This window comes from Theropithecus gelada, chromosome 3, assembly GCF_003255815.1.
Source record: "Theropithecus gelada isolate Dixy chromosome 3, Tgel_1.0, whole genome shotgun sequence".
In the NCBI taxonomy this organism is placed as follows: Eukaryota; Metazoa; Chordata; class Mammalia; order Primates; family Cercopithecidae; genus Theropithecus; species Theropithecus gelada.
In genome coordinates this window covers 86,641,319-86,647,389 of record NC_037670.1, presented here as the reverse complement: position 1 = coordinate 86,647,389, position 6,071 = coordinate 86,641,319, and positions in this window count along the sequence as shown.

The following is a 6,071-nucleotide window of genomic DNA, read 5'->3' as shown; positions in this document are numbered from 1 at the left end:
ACGCCTTTACGGTAGAAATAGAAACACCCACACTCATTGGATTATCTTTGTTTATAAGTTGGATGATACCAGTAAGGCATTAGAGTACATATCCTAGATCTTTTGAGCTTATGAGTTTTAAACTTGAATATGTATTTCCACAGGAGTGTTTCCACAGTTGGGAGATAAAAGTTAGTTTCATGTGATCGCTAGGAGGAATTGTCTCATTAAAATGAGGTTTTAAAATCTGGTGGTTGTAACTGTCTTCTAAAGAACGTAAAGTATTCTGATAGGGCTCAGTGTGATGATAGACACATTTTAATTGATTTCCAAAATCCATACAGAAAAGGAAATAACTGATGTCCTGTAATCCCAAAATTTGGGGAGGCCAAGGCAGGAAGATTACTTGAATCCCAGGAGTTTGAGATAAGCCCGGCAACATAGCGAGACCCGCACCTCTACAAAAAAATTTAAAATTAGCTGGGTGTGGTGTCTTGTACCTGTAGTCCTTGCTACTTGGGAAGGTCCTTTAAGCCTAGGAGTTTAAGACGCTATATATACATGCCACTGTGCTCCAGCCTGGATGACAGACTCTGTCTCTCAAAAAATTTTTTAAAATACTGTCCTTTTATACTCGTGTTTGTATTACTTTCCTATTGGTGCTTTAACAAATTACCACAAATTTAACCCATTTATGGCTTACAATAGTTCTGTGGGTCAGAAGTCCAAAAATCAGCGAGCTGAAGTCAGGTTATCAGGGGAGTTCCTTCTGGAGTTTTTGATGGCAGAATCTTTTTTCGTTGTCTCTTCCATTTCAAAAGGCCACCTATATTCTTTGGTTCCTGGCCCTTTCCATCTTCAGAACCAGCAAGCAATAGAGCATCTTGCATTATCTTTCTCCCCCTTCCCCTTTTCCTCGTTCCATCTCTCCTGGCTACCACGGTGTATTATGGAAGGATTGAGCCAAACCATTCGTTCAAGTTCTTGAATTCCTGGAGCTTAGATCTTTAGATGAAGAGAAAACCCTTTTTCTATCATTTCTACCCTCTGATGTCTGTGTAATAGGCTTCTTGTAACAACTCAGATGCTGTAGAAGTAAGGCCACCTCGCCAGTTTCCTTGCTTCAAACTCAAAGTTTAATTGACACCCATATCTCTGCGTATATGACTTTATACTTTTTTTTTTTTTTTTTTTTTGAGACGGAGTTTTGCTCTGTCACCCAGACTGGAGAGCAGTGGCATGATCTCAGCTCACTGCAACTTCTGCCTCCCAGGTTCAAACTATTCTCCTGCCTCAGCCTCCCCAGTAGCTGGGACTACAGGCACTCACCACCACACCTGGCTAATTTTTGTATTTTTAGTAGAGATGGGATTTCGCCATATTCGCCAGGCTGGTCTCAAATTCCTGACCTGGTGATCCGCCCACCTCAGCCTCCCAAAGTGCGGGGATTACAGGCGTGAGCCACTGTGCCCGACCCAGCTTTATACATTTAAATATAGTTTTTAGGCCAGGCATGGTGGCTCATGCTTGTAATCCCAGCACTTTGGGCAGCTGAGGTGGATGGATCACCTGAGGTCAAGACCAGCCTGGCCAACATAACAAAACCCCCTCTCTACTAAAAATACAAAAATTAGCCAGGCATGGGGGTGTGTTCCTGTAATCCCAGCTGCTGTGGAGGCTGAGGCGGGAGAATTGCTTGAACCCAGGGAGCGGGGATTGCAGTGAGCCAAGATTGTACCATTGCACTCCATCCTGGGCAACGAGTAACACTCTGCCTCAAAAAAAATTTGTTTTTAACAAAAATAATTTTATTTTTAAATTTTATTTTGCAACTTATATTTCACCCAACTCTTACCTTGAACCATCTTACTTAATACACTAAAATATATTCTAGCATAGCTGCTAACCACTCCAGAAAAGTTACCAGGGTTGGAATCTGCTGTCTATTCTTTGATTCTGAACAAATTAATGTACTTCACCTCCCTGTGTCTGAGTTTCCTCATCTGTTATTCATGGGCTCGTATAAGGGTGAAATGTATGCATGTGAGACAGAACAGTGCCTTGTGTTTGTTTAGTAATCAAGATGTGTTTTACCTTTTTTAATAGGGACATAGTAGGATATCATATGGCAGCTCCCCAACTTAACCAATTGCTGGGTATGCGTACCTAGGTGGTTGGTAGTTTCCTGCTATTAGATTAATGTAGGGAGGCCAGGCGAGGTGGCTCATGCCTGTAATCCCAGCTCTCTGGGAGGCGGAGGTAGGCAGATCAGGAGGTCAGGAGTTTGAGACCAGCCTGGCCAACATGGAGAAACCCCGTCTCTACTAAAAATACAAAAATGAGCAGGGCATGGTGGCGCGCACCTGTAGTCCCAGCTACTTGGGAGGCTGAGGTAAAAGAATCACTTGAAACCTGGAGGCGGAGGTTGCAGTGAGCTGAGATCATGTCACTGTACTCCCACCTGGTGACAGAGTGAGACTCCATCTCAAAAAAAAAAAAAAGATTAATGTAGTGCTCATTCTTACATATAGTGACACTTAGCAGACAGATGGATTCTCAGAAGTCATCAGAGAAGTCAAGATTGCGGTGATTTACTCTTCTATCAATAGCCATTACCCCATTTCCTCACTAGTACTACAAATTAACAACATTGATCTTACTAATTTTTAATCTTTTTTAGCGATGGGGCCTCACTATGTTGCCCAGGCCAGTCTCGAACTCCTGGCCTCAAGTGATCCTCCTACCTCAGCCTCCCAAAGTGCTGGGATTACAGGCATGAACCACTTGCTAGGCCGATTTTACTAATTTTTAGTCAATCTGATGCCATCTTGGTTTAATTTTACATGTTTGGTTTTGTTGAGCATTCTTTTCATACTTAACTATTTGCATTTCCTTTTATGTAGATTAGTTATGCTCTGCATAACAAGGCTTTGATCAATGATGTACAGCATATACAATAGTGGATCCCATAAGATTATAATATCAGTATTTTTACACTACCTTTTTTATGTTTAGATCCACGAATGCTTACTGTTGTGTTACCGTTGCCTACAGTGTTCAATATAGTAACATGCTGTATGGGTTTGTAGCCTAGGACCAATATCTAGCCTAGGTGTGGAGTAGGCTGTACCATCTAGATTTGCCTAAGTACATTCTGTGATGTTCACACAGTAATGAAATTGCCTAATGATGCATTTCTCAGAACATCCCTGTCATTAAGCAATGCATGACAGGAAATCATGCATTTGAGTTTGATTATTACTAGATCTTCCTTTTCTATTTCTGTCACACAAAAAACAGCCCAGTTTATTTTGTCTTAACCACACAACCCTCAGACTCCTAGCTGGACTCATATGTATGGCTCTATTCCCCCAGAAGGCTAATGAAGACAAATGTGTTTTAATGGGAAAAACTCATAAGCTGTCTTATATTTGATTCTTACAGTAGGCTTTTATCTCCCCCCCCCCAAAATGGGGGTCCTCATCTGTCATCTGCACTGGAGAGCAGTGGGACAATAACTCACTGCAGCCTCAAACTCCTGAGGGCAAGTGATCCTCCCACCTCAGCCTCCTGAGTAGCTGGGACTACAGGCACATGCCACCATGCCTGGCTACTTTTTTTGGAGCCGGGTCTTACTCTGTTGCTTAGGCTGATCTCAAACTCCTGATCTCAAGTGATCCTCCTGTCTCAGATTACAGGTGTGAACCACCATACCTGGCCCTTTCATTTTATTAAGCCAATATGGACATTGAGTATCAAGAAAAAAAGAGGCCGGGTGTGGTGGCTCATACCTGTAATCCCAGCACTTTGGGAGGCTAAGGCGGGAGGATTCCTGGAGCCCAGAAGTTTGATGCTACAGTGAGCTATGATTGTGCCACTGTACTCCAGTGTGGGAAACAGAGCGAGGCCCCATCTCAAAACAACAACAATAAAACAATCTCTAATATGAAGTGGAATGTGAATGTTTTGTGTCTGTATTTGTATGTTACCTAGACAATAGAGACTCATCCTTTGTTGAATCAAGTGAATTTATGCCTTGAATATTCACTGAACAAGGGGAGCAATTTTAACAAGAGCTCTAGTAGTCGATCGGCCCGTAATCCCAGCTACTCGGGAGGCTGAGGCAGGATTGCTGGAACCTGAGAGGCAGAGGCTGCAGGGAGCTGAGATTGCACCACTGCACTCCAGCCTAAGTGACAGAGCGAGACTCTTTCTCAAAAAAAAAAAAAAAAAAAAAAAAAAAAAAGGAAATTCCTGGCCTAGAGACAATAACAAAGTAGTTCAGAGCACTGGTTCTGGAGCTTGACCCCTTCAGTTTAAATCTGAACTCAGCTATTTATTGTATGAATTTAGGCAAGTTACTTAACTTCCCTACACCTCAATATTTTCATCTGTAAAACAGGCAGGATAATGATGGTACTTACCTCATGAGGTTTTCAGAATTAAATGTGAAATGTGAAAAACACCTAGAGCTGATTATCTGGTATACAAGAAGAAGAACCAGGTCAGTATTATTGCCAGTCTCCACTGTAAGCCTCAGATGTCTGGAACCTTGACCCCGCACAACCTCAAGACTTGCCATCCCTGGTTTCTGCTGCTTTCCTTACGTTAGCTCTCCTCTTTGGGACTGATCTCCACAAACCGAAAACAGCTGCTAGCAACTCCCAGCTCCCCAGGTTTGTTCTAAGGAGACTGAGATTCACTCTAGTGTCCAGTTTAAAAATCTTCTGGCCAGGCGCAGTGACTTACACCTGTAATCCCAGCACTTTGGGAGGCCAAAGTGGGTGGATCACAAGGTCAGGAGATCGAGACCATCCTGGCTAACACGATGAAACTGCGTCTCTACTAAAAATACAAAAAATTTGGAGGGCGTCTGTAGTACCAGCTACTCAGGAGGCTGAGGCAGAAGAATGGCATGAACCTGGGAGACATTGCTTGCAGTGAGCAGAGATCGCACCACTGCACTCTAGCCTGGGCAACAAAGCGAAACTCTGTCTAAAAAAAAAAAAAAAAATCTAGCCGGGTGCCGTGGCTCACGCCTATAATCCCAGCACTTTGGGAGGCCTAGGCAGGTGGATCACCTGAGGTCAGGAGTTTGAGACCAGCCTGGCCAACATGATGAAACTTCATCTCTACTAAAAATACAAAAAATTAGCTGGGCATTGTGGCAGGCGCCTGCAATCCCAGCTACTCGAGAGGCTGAGGCAGGAGAATCGCCTGAACCTGAGAGGCAGAGGTTGCAGTGAGCCGAGATCAGGCCATACACTCTAGCCTGGGCAACGAGAGTGAAACTCAGTCTCAAAAAAAAACAAAAAAACAAAAAAAATCCTCTAAGGCTGGGCGTGGTGGCTTACACCTGTAATCCCAGCACTTTGGGAGGCCGAGGCAGGTGGATCACAATGTCAGGAGTTCGAGAACAGCCTGGCCAACAGAGTGAAAACCCATCTCTACTAAAAATATAAAAATTAGCTGGGTGTGGTGGTGCGTGCCTGTAATGCCAGCTACTCGGGAGGCTGAGACAGGAGAATCACTTGAACCCCAAAAGCAGAGGTTGCAGTGAGCCGAGATCGCGCCACTGCACTCTAGCCTGGACAACAGGGCGAGACTCCATCTCAGAAAAAAAAAAAAATTCCTCTAAAAGATCTCTGATTGTCCCGGCTTGCATCAGATGTCCTCCCTGGAACTATCAAGCATAAGGAGATGTGTGGAGTACTATGATTACATCAATCACCAGAAGAGTGCTTTCCAGGAAAAGATGGATATTTGCCCTATATAAACAAAATGTGTAACTAACATGTGGAATTTCAGCCAATTTGCAAATGCCTTCTTATTTATCTATTTATTTTTTGAGATGGAGTCTTGCTCTGTCCCCAGGCTGGAGTACAATGGTGTGATCTCAGCTCGCTGCAACCTCCACCTCCCAGGTTCAAGCAATTCTCTTGCCTCAGCCTCCCAGTTAGCTGGGATTACAGGCATACACCACCATGCCAGGCTAATTTTTCTGTATTTTTAGTACGTACAGGGTTTTGCCATGTTGGCCAGGCTGGTCTCGAACTTCTGACCTCAGATGTTCCACCTGAGTGCTGGGATTA